Here is a 20,154-nt window from a genome sequence, read left to right on the forward strand (position 1 = left end):
GCACAACTTTATAATTGTGGGGCGCAGATAAGATCCCAATCTGTGACTTAATCTATATATAAACTTGGCACATACACGGGGATTCCAATGCAAATAGTGGTTTAATAAGGTACAGTACATACAGTGACGTTTCGGTCTGTATGACCTTCATCAATGTACCCTATAAAGCACTGTGCTTTCTTAGTGTTAGGCCCCAAGCTGCCTCTGTATTTAAGCCACAACTCTTTTTGCCCTAACACTAAGAAAGCACAGTGCTTTATAGGGTACATTGATGAAGGTCATACAGACCGAAACGTCGCTGTATGTACTGTCATCCTCCCCGATCCCTTCATAGCGTTACTGTATAATGTCCCAGCATTCCCTGCAGTGTCACCTCTCCAGTCAGCAGCTCAATCATCTTGTAGGTGAGTTCCAGGATCTTCTGGTCATTGATGTCATCATGTATCAGGGGGTGAGATGGAGGCCCTGTAATTGGGCTCAGGGGTCTTCCCCATCCCTTAGACACAGGGTCCTGACAGCGCTCACTAGAGGTCTTCTTCACTACTGTGTAATCCTGGTTATGGAGAGACACAATAATAAATCTCACTACAGACATTTCCAGAGTCCTCACCTCTCCAGTTCTGTCCATCTGTTATTCCCATAGATAAGAATGATGTAATGTGACGTCATCAGAATCTCTCACCTCTCCAGTAAGCCGGAAGAGGATCTCTAGGGTGAGGTGTAATATCCTCTCCGCCATCTTATCTCTGTCCATATCCATCTTTGATGGGTAAATCAGGAAAATTCTTTATACAGAAGATCTTCACTGAGAGGATCCGATATTGTAGAGACCTGAATGAGAAGATGAGCCGATGTAACATCATAAAAATCCTGTGTAATAATACAATTACTGGAGATAATAAGGGAAACATATGAGGAGATTTATTATTTTACAGTATTTAGTTTTCTTCTTTACATCTACTAATAAAACCTATATATTTAGGCCACAGACAACAAGCAGTTTCTCCCTCGGAGTCGGCAGCTGAATACGTTCCTCATAGACTCATCTTCCATAACGCTAATTCTCGTCTCATTACCGACACTGGAATCGGCATTAGCAATACTGCAGGAGATATTCATTACACGGGACAGGAGAAATAACTACTTCATGATGAGGACGACATCTTCATCTTCTACTACGGCTCTAGGAACATATTTGGCCAGAGTCCGTCACTGACTCCATCCCCACCGGCCGTCTATATGAAGGTTTCCCGTCTTCCCCGCACTGTAATCTTCTATCACGTTATATCACAGGTCTGAGTCACACACAGAAGATTGAGGCTTTTATAAAAGCTTCTTGGCAAGAACAACAAGACAGGAGATATATGAGGCCAATGTCTCCACGTACAGTAGGTTTTTCCCTCTGGATAAGTTGCTGTCTTTTTGGCACTTTCCCCCAATTAGAAGGGACACCTGTGGATATCGGGGTCTTTACCTGCTGCAGTCCTGGTGGGATTTACTCAGTAAAGTGGACGTTGGACAAAGATCACCATCAATTAACATCAGACGGAAGGAACATCGCTCCTCCATTCAGCTCTATGGATCTAGGAAGAAATCCACTGCAAGAAAAGAATGAGAAAGAGCAGAAGTCTGGTGAGACCACCGAGGCCGGATATTTCTATGGCTGCTCTGTGTGCACAGGACCTGTGATGAGGTCACAGGAGGGGAGGAGTCAGGGGTCACATGATCAGGGGCCTCAGTGTATGCAGGACTCTGCTGTGCTGGTTGTCATGGTGCTGGATGAGGGGAAGTTTCTGTGTGGGGTCAGGAGGGGTTTACAGGGTGGATGTACCAGAGCCGTGTGTGTAAGAGGTGTACGGAGCGGAGCCGTGTGTGTACGAGGTGTACGGAGCAGAGTCGTGTGTGTACGAGGTGTACGGAGCGGAGCCGTGTGTGTACGAGGTGTACGGAGCGGAGCCGTGTGCGTACGAGGTGAGCGGAGCGGAGCCGTGTGTGTACGAGGTGTACGGAGCGGAGCCGTGTGCGTACGAGGTGTACGGAGCGGAGCCGTGTGTGTACGAGGTGTACGGAGCGGAGCCGTGTGTGTACGAGGTGTACAGAGCGGAGCCGTGTGTGTACGAGGTGTACGGAGCGGAGCCGTGTGTATGGAGGGGAGCCATGTGTGTACGAGGAGTACGGAGCGGAGCCGTGTGTGTACGAGGTGTACGGAGCGGTGCCGTGTGTGTACGAGGTGTACGGAGCGGAGCCGTGTGTGTACGAGGTGTACGGAGCGAAGCCGTGTGCATACGAGGTGTACGGAGCAGAGCCGCGTGTGTACGAGGTGTACGGAGCGCAGCCGTGTGTGAACGAGGTGTTCAGAGCGGAGCCGCGTGTGTACGAGGTGTACGGAGCGGAGCCGTGTGTGTACGAGGTGTACGGAGCGGAGCTGTGTGTGTACGAGGTGTGCGGAGCGGAGCCGTGTGTGTACGAGGTGTACGGAGCGGAGCCACGTGTGTACGAGGTGTAAGGAGCGGAGCCGCATGTGTACGAGGTGTACGGAGCGGAGCCGCGTGTGAACGAGGTGTACGGAGCGGAGCCGCGTGTATATGAGGTGTACGGAGCGGAGCCGTGTGTGTATGAGGTGTACGGAGCGGAGCCGTGTGTGTACGAGGTGTACGGAGCGGAGCCGTGTGTGTACGAGGTGTACGGAGCGGAGCCGCGTGTATATGAGGTGTACGGAGCGGAGCCGTGTGTGTACGAGGTGTACGGAGCAGAGCCGTGTGTGTACGAGGTGTACGGAGCGGAGCTGTGTGTGTACGAGGTGTACGGAGCGGAGCCGTGTGTGTACGAGGTGTACGGAGCTGAGCCGCGTGTGTACGAGGCGTACGGAGCGCAGCCGTGTGTGAACGAGGTGTACGGAGCGCAGCCGTGTGTGAACAAGGTGTTCGGAGCGGAGCCGCGTGTGTACGAGGTGTACGGAGCGGAGCCGTGTGTGTACGAGGTGGACGGAGCGGAGCCGCGTGTATGCGAGGTGTACGGAGCGGAGCCGCGTGTGTGCGAGGTGTACAGAGCGGAGCTGCGTGTGTACGAGGTGTACGGAGCGGAGCCGCGTGTGTACGAGGTGTTCGGAGTTATCGGCCAAGTGACAGAGTGCCGCTTTTCAATTGCTTGTACACTGTAATCCGTACAGATTTGGACCTGAACTTTTGTCTTTCTGTCTCAGGCTAAGTGCCCACATTGCAGAAATGCTGCAGAAATGGACAAAGAGAAACAAAAAACGCACCAAATTCGCACCAAAAAAACACAGCAAAAATGCACCTAAAGCTGCGTTTTTGCGGCAGCTTCTTTCCTGCCAAGAGAAATCAGGTTTTGCTACAGAAAAAAAAGCAGCAAAAACACCCAGTGTGAAGTTACCCTAAAGTCCCCGTCACACACAGCGATATCGCCAGCGAGATCGCTGTGTGTGACAGGGATCAGCGACCAGCCCCCCTGCCGGGTATCTACGGTAAACAGCGGGTATCCAAGAGCTGCGCGGCTCTTAGATACCCGATGTTTACATTGGCAACCAGCTTGCTCGCTGGTCCTGATCGCTGGAGGGGCTGTCTAACTATGTCCCAGCAATCCCATCCATGTTGGATCGTTGGTGGGATCGCTGGGACATCGTTATGTGTAACGGGGCCTTAAGACTCCAACAAACCATGCAGCTACCCTAGAAACGCTGAGCACAGCTGTGTAAGCAAAATGAAAGGGTTTGTGCACTAATACACTTGATTCTACAAAAATGACATAGTTGTCTTATAAACCCATAATGCTGCATGTTTATCCCATTAGTCTCCTGCCTTCCTTGTCCAGGAGACATTTCATGGCAGCCACTGGTTGACTGCAGCGGTATCATTCTTTTACAACATTTGCTGCTTTCTTATGATACATAAAATGTTAGATTCCCATCTAAACCTGGACCCCCTGCTGTACACCCTGAGATATTAACGAATTTTACGAGGATTTAAAAATAGTAAACTGAATCATTCCCCGAGCTCACTACATTCTTGCTAATAAAAGTTCATTTGGCTTCTTGTTCTTTACTCATATGAAGCATGGTTTGTGGAAGCTGCGACCATTGCACTGGATCTCTTCTGCATGGTAAACCGTCTTCCCACAAGCTCCACACTTGGCACCTCCACCCAGATTTGGCATTGTCCTAAAAATACCAGTCTGGAACAAGTATGCAACATCTTTGTTATATTTAATAAAGAAAGAGTAACATTAGGTGAAACAATTGACAAGCAGACTCGTTATTGCTGATGAATCTTTCTATTACTCTAAGGCCGGGGTCACACTAACCGATGCAAAATACGGTCCGTAGTTTACAGGCGTAATACGGATGAATGACCCCTAAATAATGCTCCGTATGTCATCCGTAAGCAAGGTGCGGTCGCGTATTTTGCGCATGTCTGCATCCGTATGCAATCCGTATGGCGAGATTTTCTCGCAGCCTTGCAAAAGTACATTTAACGGTTTTGAGGCCTGCTAACTATTTAAATCATTAGCCTGCACCCTATTTATTGCCTCAGGAACAGGTGGCTGCCTCCATTCTGGCCATTTGTGACCTTGCCTTCACTAGGTGTGTTGCTGTTGTATGTGCAACATGGCAGAGGGTCTGAGTTTCAACACAACTGAGCAGGTTCTCTTCAACTGGCTTTTGTCACGCCGCTTTGGCCAACCATACCCAGTGATAGTGGATCCGCGGAGGAGGAGACGCATGTGGGTCCATCCGCTTTTGAGGCAACGACTCACAAGAGGTCATTTTCACCGCCTCTATTCTTCTATGCGGGAACATCCTGTAAAATTCTACCAATACTGTCGCATGAGCCATGCAACATTTGATCGACTCTTGGAGACAGTGCGCCCTGGGATAACCTTTCAGGACACAAGGATGCGCAAAGCTATATCTGCAGAGGAGTGACTTCTACTCACAATACGGTATGTACTACACAACCACATTCTCTATGTTCATAATGTGTGGGCCAAAGTATGTATTTTTGGCTTATTGGACTAAGTTTAATGCCCTCATCTTAGTCCACATACAGTGGGGCAAAAAAGTATTTAGTCAGTCAGCAATAGTGCAAGTTCCACCACTTAAAAAGATGAGAGGCGTCTGTAATTTACATCATAGGTAGACCTCAACTATGGGAGACAAACTGAGAAAAAAAAATCCAGAAAATCACATTGTCTGTTTTTTTTTCCTTTTATTTGCATATTATGGTGGAATATAAGTATTTGGTCAGAAACAAAATTTCATCTCAATACTTTGTGATATATCCTTTGTTGGCAATGACAGAGGTCAAACGTTTTCTGTAAGTCTTCACAAGGTTGCCACACACTGTTGTTGGTATGTTGGCACCATTCCTCCATGCAGATCTCCTCTAGAGCAGTGATGTTTTTGGCTTTTCGCTTGGCAACACGGACTTTCAACTCCCTCCAAAGGTTTTCTATAGGGTTGAGATCTGGAGACTGGCTAGGCCACTCCAGGACCTTGAAATGCTTCTTACGAAGCCACTCCTTCGTTGCCCTGGCGGTGTGCTTTGGATCATTGTCATGTTGAAAGACCCAGCCACGTTTCATCTTCAATGCCCTTGCTGATGGAAGGAGGTTTGCACTCAAAATCTCACGATACATGGCCCCATTCATTCTTTCATGTACCCGGATCAGTCGTCCTGGCCCCTTTGCAGAGAAACAGCCCCAAAGCATGATGTTTCCACCACCATGCTTTACAGTAGGTATGGTGTTTGATGGATGCAACTCAGTATTCTTTTTCCTCCAAACACGACAAGTTGTGTTTCTACCAAACAGTTCCAGTTTGGTTTCATCAGACCGTAGGACATTCTCCCAAAACTCCTCTGGATCATCCAAATGCTCTCTAGCAAACTTCAGACGGGCCCAGACATGTACAGGCTTAAGCAGTGGGACACGTCTGGCACTGCAGGATCTGAGTCCATGGTGGCGTAGTGTGTTACTTATGGTAGGCCTTGTTACATTGGTCCCAGCTCTCTGCAGTTCATTCACTAGGTCTCCCCGCGTGGTTCTGGGATTTTTGCTCACCGTTCTTGTGATCATTCTGACCCCACGGGGTGGAATTTTGCGTGGAGCACCAGATCGAGGGAGATTATCAGTGGTCTTGTATGTCTTCCATTTTCTAATTATTGCTCCCACAGTTGATTTCTTCTCTCCAAGCTGGTTGGCTATTGCAGATTCAGTCTTCCCAGCCTGGTGCAGGGCTACAATTTTGTTTCTGGTGTCCTTTGACAGCTCTTTGGTCTTCACCATAGTGGAGTTTGGAGTCAGACTGTTTGAGGGTGTGCACAGGTGTCTTTTTATACTGATAACAAGTTTAAACAGGTGCCATTACTACAGGTAATGAGTGGAGGAAAGAGGAGACTCTTAAAGAAGAAGTTACAGGTCTGTGAGAGCCAGAAATCTTGATTGCTTGTTTCCGACCAAATACTTATTTTCCACCATAATATGCAAATAAAAGGAAAAAAAAACAGACAATGTGATTTTCTGGATTTTTTTTTCTCAGTTTGTCTCCCATAGTTGAGGTCTACCTATGATGTAAATTACAGACGCCTCTCATCTTTTTAAGTCGTGGAACTTGCACTATTGCTCACTGACTAAATACTTTTTTGCCCCACTGTATATATTTCAACTTACAGACCAGAATGTTACTAATATGTACTGAATATCACTTAGTACTTGTGCAACCAAATATGTGTGTGTTAGTCGCTCCGAATTCATAACAAATTTGGTATGTATGTACCTGCTTTTTGGAATTTGTGCATTCTAAAATCTTCCTTTTCTGTTGTTCTCACTGGCCTGTCTTATGCCGCCCTCCACCATGAGTTTCTCATTGGAAGATCTACCATTTCTGGCATAGTCAGGTCAACATGTATTGAAATCTGGACAAGACTACATCAAGTCGTCATGCCCGAGCCCAGGATGGAAGACTGGTTAAGGATTTCAAGGGACTTTGAGGAGGAATGCCACTTTCCTAATTGTATTGGGGCCCTTGATGGCAAACATATCCGGGTGCGTAAGCCGCCGAACTCTGGCTCCCAATTCTTCAATTATAAACAATACTTTTCTGTTGTATTGTTGGCTCTGGCCGACCCTCAATACAAGTTTATAATTGTTGACATTGGGGCCTATGGAAGGACGGGAGACTCTAGAGTCTTCAATACTTCCATTATGGCTCAGCGGCTACGCACCAACCAGTTGGATCTACCACCACCACGCCAGCTACCAGGCTCCACTCAAGAATCTGTCCCTTATGTCCTTGTGGCAGATGAGGCATTTCAGTTAACACGCAATGTCATGAGGCCATATCCCCGGCGCAACCTTGACCACAGGCGCAGAATTTTTAACTTGCGCCTATCACGTGCTTGGCGACTGGTGGAGTGTTCCTTTGGCATTCTTTGTGCAAAATGGCGGGTACTCCAGTCTGCCATTCAGCTGAGTGAACAAAATGTTAATGAAGTAGTTAAAGCCTGTGTGGTTCTTCATAACTTCACCAGGATACATGATTGTTCCTCCTCTGCTGGTGTTGTGCATAGGCCGGACAATGTGCGCAGGGTGAGACCACCTATCAACCCTCAACGTAGACCGCTCGCTGGGCTCAAAGTGCGTGATATTTTCACTAATTACTTTATGTCACCTGAGGGGGAAACTTCTTGGCAAGTGCATGCTGTGTCTATGTTATAATTTTTGGTTTTATGTGTGTCTAAATATATATATTTCTCCCCCTTCTGATTCTGTGTCTGTTTAATTGCATTGGTAAGCGTATGTTAGTATGCTGACACGGTTTTTGAGAATTGAGACAGAGACGTAAACTGGAGTAGATAAATTTTTACTTTTGCCTTTTTTTTTGTTTGTTTTTTTAAAGGCAAACATATTTTTGCCATATGATAACTGGGGCAATGGGCCAAATTGGCCTTTTTGCAGATGTGAACATTTTAGAAATATACAATTTTCACACATATCCAAACCAAACAGAATGTAATAACAAAATTTCTACATTAGACATTTTGAATCCAAAGGAAAAAAGAGGTGGTCTCCATCATCAAAATTATATAAAAAAGATAAAACTCACATTTATTAGGAAGGTTTTCTAATCATATTAATAAGCCACCATGACAGGCAAGGCTACCTTACGCGTTTCTGACACATATTACATGTCTGTAAAAAAAGACAATATTTCACCGCGCTATACTGGGAAAGTCAAAGGATCAAAATAGACTACTCACTTGATAATACATAGAGAGAGCGTGATGTTCTTGAGGCTGTTCCCCTTGATTCTGGAATATATTTAGCTGCCAAAAAAGTGACTAATTGAATAAGGACAGCACGCCTTTTCTATGCATTATCAAGTGAGTAGTCTATGTTGATCCTTTGACTTTCCCAGTATAGCTTGGTGAAATATAGTCTTTTTTACAGACATGTAATATGTGTCAGAAACGCGTAAGATAGCCTTGCCTGTCATGGTGGCTTATTAATATGATTAGAAAACCATCCTAATAAATGTGTGTTTTAGCCTTTTTATGTAAATTTGATGATGGAGACCACCTCTTTTTTCCTTTGGATTGGGATTTTGAGCACCAGTTGAACCACACCGGACATCTCCTGCCATCAGACCGCTTATGGACACTGATGTATGGTATGCGTAAACAATTTGCATGTTTTTATGCTGTTATAAATTGTGGAAAGTTGGGGAAGGAGAAGGCAGAAGAGCAGCCTGTGGTTGCTGCTGGCTACTTTGACCAACATCGCCCTGTGTGGGGGCATACTGTTGCCCATGATGTGGGTAGTGTCCTTCCTCCTGGGATTGTTGGGGGTACTGGCCAGAGTAATAATGATGAGGGGCATCTTGTTGGCTCGGGTAGGCCCGTGTCTCATACCCACCAATATAGCCATGTCGTCCCCAACCAGGTTGGGACCAACACTGGGTGGGAAAAAGTGGCCATATTGGTGGGGTTGGCTAGAGGCAGACATATGTTGTTGCTGTTGTGAAGGTTGGGTAGGGGGTGGAAGGGGGTGAGGTGTAGGCCCCCGTATTTGAGGATCTTCAGACCCTGCTTGAGCAAGCATCTGTGTGGGTGGTCTCATGCGCATTAGCTTTAAGGGGGAAAGCTGCCACCTCTCCAGATATTCAAACAGCTCATATGGGATATTGGGGTGTGTGCTTGCATCAAGCAGGAACTGAAAACATCCGCGAATATGGAGCCTCACCTCACGGGAAAGGGCACGGAGATAAAGGGCCAGGCTACGTGAGTATGCCTCCTCCCCATTATCTGTATTCACTCTAGCCAGATAATTTAGGACCCCTGTGTCCACATTAGTCCTGGTATCTTGAGCAGGGATCTGGCTCCTTCTTCGTCCTTGCCGGGATATTACAGCAGGCTGTGGGGAGCCCCGGATCTGGGCATTTGGGCTGCTGCTCATGTTGCCCTGCTCCTCCAGTATGGGTGATGGTGCAGCAGCAGACGGTCCTGGGGTTTGGGGCGCAGGCAATGGGTTCTCCTGAGAGGATTCTTCACCCATGCTTCTTGTAGGGGGAGAAGATGGGCCAGCCACCTCATCCCCTACAGGGTCAATTATGGGCTCTGCATCTGAGCCCGTTCCTCTATCCGTAAGGTTGGAGTGAGTTCTGTTATGAAATAGGACAGAGCCAAAAATACATTAATATTTTTGGCCCTTAAAGTATCGGTGTAATGTGGTGTGAGGTATCTACTTACGGTCTCAGATCCAGAATAGGGGCGAGGAAGGAGGCGCGGTCATAATAAATGTATTTTCGTTTGACGTAGCCCGCATCCCCACTCCTGGACCGCTGCTGACGTTCCAGCCTGTACTGATCGTGGATGCTGCGCCAGCGTCTCATCACATCTTCCACTGCAATGTGACAGGAAATATTCTCAATTTAACATATTTGATCGGTCAAATTTGCTACCAGTAGTCTAGGCATGTGGCCTTCTGGGGTGTGCTTTCTACCCAGGGTGGCATATCTAATTGGGCCATCCAGGCCAGATACACAGGGTCAGAATAGTTCATGTATCAAGTAGCTACACTTAATAACTTGGTTGGCCAAGAGGATGAGGAGCTTGTAGCCTGGGCAAAATTATGGCAGTGTCAGACCATGTGTCACATCAAAATCTACCCGCCTCATGAGGAAAAAAGTAGAAGCACAGGAAGGGGGGGGCTGATTCTGTATGCATTTTTTGATGTGAGGTAAATTTTGAATTTTTATTCTGTTAAACCAGAGAGTTATGTGACACAAAATAGATAATTAACATTTCCCACATGTCTACTTTACATCAGCACAATTTTGAAAACAAAAATTATTTTGTTAGGAAGTTATAAGGGTTAAAAGTTGACCAGCGATTTCTCATTTTTACAACAAAATTTACAAAACTATTTTTTCTAGGGATCACCTGACATTTGAAGTCATTTTGAGGGGTCTATATGGCTGAAAATACACAAAAGTGACACCATTGTAAAAACTGCACCCCTCAAGCTACTCAAAACCACTTTCAAGAAGTTTATTAACCCTTCAGGTGCTTCACAGGAACTAAAGCAACGAGGATGGAAAAAATGGACATTTTAATTTTTCCAACAAAAATTTTCTTTTAGCATCAATTTTTTCATTTTCACATGGGCAACAGGATAAAATGGATCCTAAAATTTGTTGGGAAATTTCACCTGAGTACACCGATACCTCATATGTGGTCATAAACCACTGTTTGGGCGCATGGCAGGGCTCAGAAGGGAAGGAGCGCCATTTGACTTTTTAAATGGAAAATTAGCTCCAATTGTTAGCGGATACCATGTTGCGTTTGAAGAGCCCCTGTGCGCCTAAACATTGGAGCTCCCCACAAGTGACCCCATTTTGGAAACTAGACCCCCAAAGGAACTTATCTAGATGTGTGGTGAGCACTTTGAACAACAAGTGCTTCACAGAAGTTTATAACGCAGAGCAGTGAAAATAAAAAATCATTTTTTTTCCTCAAAAATGATTTTTTACCCCGCTATTTTTTATTTTCACAAGTCTCACAGGAGAAATTGGACCATAAAAGTTGTTGTGCAATTTGTCCTGAGTACACCGATACCCCATATGTGGGGGGAACCACTATTTGAAAGCATGGGAGAGCTCAGAAGGGAAGCAGCGCCATTTTGGAATGCAGACTTTGATGGAATGTTCTGCGGGCATCATGTTGCGTTTGCACCGCCCCTGATGTGCCTAAACAGTAGAAACCCCCGACAAGTGACCCCATTTTGGAAACTAGAACCCCCAGGGAGCTTATCTAGATGTGTAGTGAGCACTTTGAACCCCCAAGTGCTTCACAGAAGTTTATAACGCAGAGCCATGAAAATAATTTTCTTTTTCCTCAAAAATGATTTTTTAGCCCAATATTTTTTATTTTCACAAGGGTAACAGGATAAATTAGACCCCAAAAGTTGTTGTCCAGTTTGTCCTGAGTATGCTGGTACCCCATATGTGGGGGGGAACCACTGTTTGGGCACACGTCGGGGCTCGGAAGGGAAGTAGTGACGTTTTGAAATGTTGTCTTGATGTAATGGTCTGCGGGCATCATGTTACGTTTGCAGAGCCCCTGATGTACCTAAACAGTGGAAACCCCCCACAAGTGACCTCATTTTGGAAACTAGACCACCCAAGGAACTAAATCTAGATGTGTGGTGAGCACTTTGAACCCCCAAGTGCTTCAGAGAAGTTTATAACGCAGAGCCGTGAAAATAAAAAATATTTTTTTTCCACAAAAATAAGTTTTTTAGCCCCTAATATTTTATTTTCCCAAGGGTAACAGGAGAAATTAGACCTCCAAAATTGTTGTGCAATTTTTCCTGACTACGCTGATACCCCATATGTGCGGGTAAACCACTGTTTGGGCACACGTCGGGGCTCGGAATGGAGGGAGCACTGTTTGACTTCTTGAGCGCAAAATTGGCTGGAATAAATGGTGGCGCCATGACACGTTTGGAGACCCCGTGATATGCCTAAACAGTGGAAACCCCTCAATTCTATTTCCAACCCTAACCCCAACACACCCCTAACCCTAATCCCCACCTTAACCATAACCCTAACCACAACCCTAACTCTAATCCCAACTCTAACCCTAACCAGAAGCCTAACCCAAATCCCAACCCCAACCCACCCCTAACTCTAATCTTAACCCTAATTCCAACCCTAACCCTAATCCCAACCGTAACCCAAATTCCAACCGTAACCCAAATTCCAACCCTAATTCTAACCCTAGCCCTAACCCTAACTTTAGCCCTAACACTAACCCTAATGGAAAAATAAAAATAATAATATTTTCTTTATTATTTGTCCCTACATATGGGGGAGATAAGAGGGGTGGTGATTTACTTTTTTTTTATTTTGGTCACTGTGAGAGTTTATCACAGTGATCAAAATAAATGAATGAATCTGCAGCATTGCAGATTTGAGCGGGCGCACTGCCCATGCGCCCACCATTTTCCAAGATGGTGGCGCCCATGATCCGAGACGGCGGGACATCGGGACGGCCAGAGGGACGTCGGAGACACCGAGGAGGGTGAGGGGGGATCGGAAGGCAGGGGGGAGCGGAGGGGGGCAGATTATGATGGCGGCTGCCGATCGGCGCCATCAGTCAGTGGGGGGGTCTGATCGGTGTCTCCAGCCAGGGTAGATGCTATTGCAGCATCAGCCATGGCTGGATTGTAATATTTCACCAAATTTCATTGCTCTGATTGGCTGTTTCACTTTTAACAGCCAATCAGAGTGATCGTAGGCATGTGGGGGCTAAGCCACACCCCCTGGGGTTAACTATGAAGGGTCAACTGTGTGCGCGCGCGGGTCGGGTGACCTTTCAGTGACCTCAGTCACCCGACCCGCAGGGGGGCAATCAATTCATGACGCCACACAGGCGTCATGGGTAGTATTGGCACGACTTTTCATGACGCCTATGTGGCGTCAAAGGTCGGGAAGGGGTTAAGAATGCATATAAATGTGATAAAACGATATTATAGCAATAAAACAAATCATGCATCACTTGCATGTCTTCTTTATTAGGTGGCAACTTTGCATCCCTACCACAGCCCCCTTATTCATGGACATGAGCCTAGTTACCTCTCCTTACCAGACGCCTTATTTTCTCTGGGTGATTGCTGCATGATTTCATTGTTACTACTGGGGCATTTGTTAAGGCCCCGTCACACTAAGGGAGATAGCTAGCGATATCGCTAAAGCGTCACCGATTTTGTGACGCAGCAGCGATATTGCTAGCGATATCGCTATGTGTGATACTTACCTCCGACCGGCTCCCCCGCTGGTTATCACTGATCGCGCGAGAACGTCCTGGGCCGTTTCTCGTCGGCCGCTTCCTGCTGGCGCCGACGAGCGACGCGTGGACGCAGGCGGGAGGACGTCTTCATCACCAACCGCAGCTGCATCGCTAGTGAGATTTGCCTGTGTGGCAGCTCACTAGCGACCATTTAGCGATGCACCAGCGATCCTGACCGGGTCGTATCGTTGTCGGGATCGCTGGTGCATCGCTAAATGTGATGGTACCTTTAGGTCATTTTGTTTACATTTGCCTTCTTTACAATATACAGCCCTGACCTATTTGACCTCTAAAGCAGGATTTTGGTACCTTCTATTACCTTATTTGACGGCGGTTTGTGCGATCCTATTATATGATTATTGCACATAACGTTTGGTACTGTCTACCTGTGATATACTGTTATCCTATTAGGTCATACGGCCTGGGACCCCATTGTTTTTGTCGCTTTTTAAACTGTTTTTAATCTGTTTTTGTATAGTGTAAGATATAATAAAAATGTTTTATTTTCTACAGTATATGGGAGTGTGAACATCTATTGAGTAGTCCTTTTTCTCCTCGTTCTCATTATATCATCATACCCCTGTAGCACCTTGTCACGGGGTCCATCTCTGGTATCACACAATCAACAGAGCAAGCGAAGAGTGAACAATTCCAAGACCTTTATTCAGGCAAAAACACGAAAAGGTCCATATTCAGTCCACCACACAAAGGATAAGATAGTCCAAATAAGAATGCAGTCCAGTAACAGGAAAAATGTCCAGGGAAACGAGATTCCAAAACTCTAGCACCAGAGGATAAAATGGGTCCTTCTCTCTCTGAAGTGCTGTCTGAACACGATCGTGTCCAAACCGGAACTGACTTGTCCAGCTGCTGTTCTTCCCCCCACCCTCTTCCTTGTCCAGGGGTAGTAAAACCAGTTGGGGGCGGCCTCTCAGACAGAACAAAGGGCCCTAGGGATTAATGCACTACAGGGGGTCATCAATAGACAGATACAGTGAGGCTGCAGACCCACAATGCAACAAGAAAAACACTATGAAAACAACTGGAATTGTTAAAAATAGGAATATACAAAAAATGACATCCACACAGCATATCACACCATCACAACCTCTCCCCCCCCCATAATAAGTGAGCACGCCATGAGGTCTGCTCACTTTAGTCCGCATTGCTCAGTTATTTATAGTTCCTTGTACAGTGGCAGGGGTAGGTCGGCCTGGGGAGCCTATGGTTCTTCTTGTCGAGACAGTCCATCGGCGTTCTGGTGTTGGCTTCCCCGCTTGTATTGGATGGAGAAGCTGTAGGGTTGTAAGGACAAGCTCCACCGCAGCAATCTTCCATTGTCCCCTGATACGCGATTCAGCCATGTGAGGGGGTTGTGGTCTGTAACAATTGTAAAGTCTCTGCCATACAAGTATGGCTGCAATTTTTTTAGCGCCCATACGATGGCAAGGCACTCCTTTTCAATAGTGGCATAGGCAACTTCCCGATCCAGTAGTTTCCGACTGGCAAAAGCAACAGGATGTTCTTCGGCGGCGTTCACTTGGCTGAGTACTGCCCCAATCCCAAAGGTGGATGCATCTGTCTGCACGAGGAACCTGCGCTTATAATCCGGGGGCAGCCAAGACAGGAGCAGTGACGAGGGCAGTCTTTAACGCTGAAAAGGCATCCTCGCATGCCGTCGTCCACGTCACATTCCTAGGCATGTTCTTGCGGGTCAGGTCGGTTAGGGGCTTGGCCAAGGTGCTGAAGTTAGGAACAAATTTGCGGTAGTAACCAGCAGTTCCTAAAAATGCAAGTACCTGCTTTTTAGTCTGGGGTCTACACCAGTTGCTAATGGCTTCCACCTTGGCAGGCTCAGGCCTTAGTGTCCCAGCCCCTACTCTATGCCCGAGGTACTGCACCTCAGCCATCCCTATTTGGCACTTATCAGGGCGAATGGTCAGTCCTGCAGTAAGGATACAGTCCAGCACTATGCCCAAGTGTTTAAGATGTTCCTCCCAGGTTGTGCTAAAAATGGCAATGTCGTCTAAGTAAGCACAGGCAAAGTCCTGACATTGTTGTAACAGTCGATCCACCAGTCTCTGGAAAGTAGCGGGGGCAGTTTTCATCCCAAAGGGCATTCCCAGGAACTCATAAAGCCCAAATGGAGTAATGAAGGCTGAGCGCTCTCGAGCGTCCTCCGTTAGGGGTATCTGCCAGTACCCCTTGCTCAAGTCTAACGTGGTCACAAATTGGGCACTGGCCAGACGATCCAATAGATCATCAATCCTGGGCATGGGATAAGCATCACTCTTGGTGGCATCATTTAGTCGTCTGTAATCCACGCAGAATCGTGTTGTACCATCCTTCTTGGGGACCAGGACGACAGGAGAGGCCCAAGTAATGTGAGATGGCTGAATAACTCCCAGTTGTTTCATCTCCTCCAGTTCGTTCTTTATCATGTCTTGAACAGCCTCTGGAACCCGGTAGGCAGCCTGCTGGATGGGGCGTTGTCCGGGGGTTTCCACATGGTGACTGGTGAGAGTAGTCTTCCCCGGCTTTGAGGAGAAAGCAGCCGAACCTCGGCCTTAGTACGGCGACAATATCGTCCTTTTGTATATCCGATAAATGGGAGCCCAGGGGCACTTGTTCCAGTGATCCTCCCGCTTGGGCAACCTGGAGGAGATCTGGGAGATACTCGTCGTCGGCGGTATCACTAGGGGGGTGGCAGACAGCTAGAACAGGCAGAGATCGGTCGTGGTAGTCTTTTAGCATGTTAATGTGGACGGTTTTCTGTCGTCGACCACTAGAGTCCAGGGCAATAACATAGTTAGTATCATTAATTTTCTTGACAACCTGATAAGGGCCTTCCCACACTGCTTGAAGCTTGTTGGCAGGGGAAGCAGTAATCATGAGCACTTGCTGTCCTTCCATAAATTCCCGGTTCCTGGCATTACGGTCATACCAGGTTTTTTGTCTGGACTGGGCCATTCGCTGATGTTCTTTAGCGAAGGTAGCTAGCTGGGCGAGACTGTCTCTGAGCTCTAGAACATAGGGAACGATGGGCATTCCGGTATCTGAGATGTCTCCCTCCAAATGTTCTTTCAGAAGAGTGAGAGGCCCACGGACCTTCCGGCTAAACAGTAGTTCGAAGGGAAAGAACCCTGTGGACTCTTGGGGAACCTCCCGATAGGCGAAGAGGAGATGTGGCAGGTACTTTTCCCAGTCTTTTTCAACGTCAACAAAAGCCCTCAGCATATTTTTTAGGGTTCCATTAAAGCGTTCACATAGTCCATTGGTCTGCGGGTGGTATGGGGTGGTGCGAATGGCTCGAACACCACAGGTATGCCATAGGGACTGGACCAGATCTGACATGACATCTGCCTTGATCCGACAAAATTTCACTAGGAAACCCTACCCGGGTAAAGATGGTACAAGGGCCTCAGCTACCTTTTACTGCTGTAATACTGGACAGGGCCACAGCTTCAGGATACCTAGTGGCATAGTCCACCACGGTCAGGATATATTTTTTCCCCGACCTGCTGGGGTGGGCCAGAGGACCTATGATGTCGACGGCTACACGTTGAAATGGTTCCTCAATTATGGGCAGGGATTGCAGAGGTACCTTATGTCGAGCTCCTGGATGCCGCATTCGCTGGCACACATCGCAGGTGCCGCAATAATGGGCTACCGACTGCGAGACGCCCGGCCAGTAAAAACTTTGGGTGAGTCTCTTTTCAGTCCTTTTTCTCCCTTGATGCCCAGCCAAGGGGATGTCATGGGCCAGTTGAAGTAGCTGTGCCCTGTACTTTTGAGGGACAATGAGTTGCCTGGTCGTTGCATCAGGGTTGCCCTGGTCACTGCCCTTTGTTACACGATAATACAGTCCGTTTTCTTGAGTGAAGCCATCCCCATTATCTCCGGTGCCCAGTTTCTGCCTTTCGCCTAAGGGCTGCTAAGGTAGTGTCACCCTCTATTTCTCTCCTAAACTCCTCTCTGTCCCAAGACTCTCCCAATGTAGTAGCAGCGAAGGTATTGCTTACCGACTCTGATGCAGTTCGTTGTGGTTGCTCCCCGGGGGAGTCCGGATGACGTAGTGCTTGAAGGGCCTGTAGTCGGGTGACTGCTCCCACAAATTGGCACTGTAGCTCCCCAATGTCGTTCCCAAGGAGGATATCTGCAGGAAGTCCTCCCATAACTTCAATCCAACACAGTTTTTCTCCACAACCATAATCCAAACACACAGAAGCTCGCTGTATATATCTGCGGGCACCCCCCGCCAGGACAATGGGAATTCCCGGACCCTGGTAAATTGCCTCGGGTCGAACCACACGGGGGTCAGCGATAGTCAAGAATGCCCCCCGTGTCTCTAAATCCTGACACTTTGTATCCATCAATAAAGACATCCTGCAGGTGGCGTTGCCGTTGCTCTGAGTAGCTAAATGACAGAGGCCGGAGTCCGTACACTCCAGGAGCGGTATCTATGATGCCGTGGTCGGTGGTCCACTCTGGTGGGGGTGGTGGTAGTTCTTCCTCAGGTGTGGTGGAGTGTACAAGATGCACTGGACGAGGTGGGGCTGCGTGGGGCTCCCTCCGAATCCTGGAGGGACAGCCAGACTGCAAATGTCCAGGTTGCCCACACCCATAACACCTCCTCTCTGTGATACCCCCAGGTCATGGTCGGAACTGTTGGGGCCTAGGATTGTGAGGCGTGATTGTCATCGGCTTGCGACTAGGTGGAAGGGCAGATATAATTGGAGGGGGACGGGGCGCGGGAGCAGGCCGTGGTTCATTGTCCAGAAGCCTCCTCCATTGCGGCCGGATAGCAAGGGCTTCATCGGCCAGGGCTGCAGCTCTATCCACGGTACACGGCATGCACTCCCGGACCCATTCCCGTACCTCTGCAGGGCACTTGGCAAGAAATTGTTCTATAAGGAATGCCTGTATAACATCTTCCACAGCAAAGGCGTTTTCTGCTTCCAGCCATCTCCGACATGCCTCGGACATCTTATGTGCATACATCCTAAACGATCCCCCCCGTGGTGCATGGGAGGTCTCGGAACTTGGCCCTATATGAGTCTGGGGTGATAGCATGGTAATCCAGGATAGTCCGCTTTACAATGTTATAATCCCGATTCTGCAGTGCATCAATGGTTCGGTAAGCCTCTGCCATGCTTCCGTTCAGGAGCCCCACTAACAAACGCATCCAGCTAGAGTGGGGCACCTCCATCACAGCACACTGCTGCTCAAAGTCTTTGAAGAACCCCTCCACATCTCCGGAAGCCTCATCAAATGGCTTAAACTCTGTCCGGGTGATCCGTACAGGCTCCCGGATGGTTGGGGTTACACTCCACATTGCGTTACTCCCTTTTTCACGCTCCATTGCTTCCTGTCTCCGCTGTGCTCGGCGGGCAGCCTCCTCCTTGTACTCCTGAGAGACGCCGGGGCCCAGAACCGCCATCTCTTCTTCGTACCACACCAATCACTGGCTTTTCTGGATGGGGATCCCTGTCTCCAGTGCTCGTCCTTCAGACATCTGGGAGGAGGTGGCCGGGCTAGCGCCCACCAGTAGATCGATTAAGGCTTCTTTAGTCAGTCCCTGGTAGTTCAGGCCCAGGTCTCTGGCTCTCTCCTGTAAACTGCATACAGTCCAATTTCTGTACTCACTCTGTGGGTGGTTCTCCATTGGGTTCGCTCTGTTGATCCCACTGCTGCCACCAGTTGTCACGGGGTCCTTCTCTGGTATCACACAATCAACAGAGCAAGCGAAGAGTGAACAATTCCAAGACCTTTATTCAGGGAAAAACACGAAAAGGTCCATATTCAGTCCACCACACAAAGGATAAGATAGTCCAGAATAAGAATGCAGTCCAGTAACAGGAAAAATGTCCAGGGAAACGAGATTCCAAAACTCTAGCACCAGAGGATAAAATGGGTCCTTCTCTCTCTGAAGTGCTGTCTGAACACGATCGTGTCCAAACCGGAACTGACTTGTCCAGCTGCTGTTCTTCCCCCCACCCCCTTCCTTGTCCAGGGGTAGTCAAACCAGTTGGGGGCGGCCTCTCAGACAGAACAAAGGGCCCTAGGGATTAATGCACTACAGGGGGTCATCAATAGACAGATACAGTGAGGCTGCAGACCCACAATGCAACAAGAAAAACACTATGAAAACAACTGGAATTGTTAAAAATAGGAATATACAAAAAATGACATCCACACAGCATATCACACCATCACACACCTCATTTTCTAATTTTATTTTTTCTATTTGACCACTTCCTAATTGTCGTGCGCTCTTATGCTTTATATACGTTATAATTAAGAGCACATAATGCTAACACACAAAGATAATTAACTATTATTGAAAATGAAAAAAAATGAATGTATACTTAAATGAATTTTCCAATATTATATTAATAAAATGCAAACAGTATATAAAAGAAAAGTTCTAAAACTTTCTAATAGTTTTTTCTGTTTCGATTCCTCATCATTTTCAAGACGCTAACACTAGTTGTTTTTTTCCTGTCTCTTTCATTAGTATGAGTGAAATCTGCAGCATAAATGCTGAAAGAATTGACGCTCAACAGATTTAAATCTGCACCTAATATCCAAGTCAAAAATAAGCAACGTGGGCATGAGACTTCAGGATTCTCATACACTTTGCTGGCGTCAGGACAAATCCTGTGACAAATTTGAGCAGTAAAAAAATAAAACGCAATATATCTGCAATGTGCGCACAGGCGCTTATTTTGCAGCATGGATAACAGATTTTAAAAAAGATGGCGCAAAAACAAAAAAAAAAGTACAA

General features: G+C 47.3%; 1 protein-coding gene across 1 annotated transcript in view; it reads right to left on the reverse strand.

Moving 5' to 3' along the window:
• The window catches only part of LOC141047277 (uncharacterized), a 1,035,999-nt gene extending 1,034,302 nt beyond the window's left edge, over positions 1–1,697 (reverse strand). The window contains exon 1 of the mRNA XM_073542304.1: positions 1,475–1,697. The gene's annotated coding sequence lies outside the window, so the exon portion shown is untranslated. The remainder of the gene's footprint in view (positions 1–1,474) is intronic.
• Positions 1,698–20,154: the final 18,457 nt, after the last annotated feature.

Source organism: Dendrobates tinctorius, unplaced genomic scaffold (assembly GCF_039654945.1).
Source record: "Dendrobates tinctorius isolate UK_male_01 unplaced genomic scaffold, ASM3965494v1 ptg000126l, whole genome shotgun sequence".
NCBI classification, from domain to species: domain Eukaryota; kingdom Metazoa; phylum Chordata; class Amphibia; order Anura; family Dendrobatidae; genus Dendrobates; species Dendrobates tinctorius.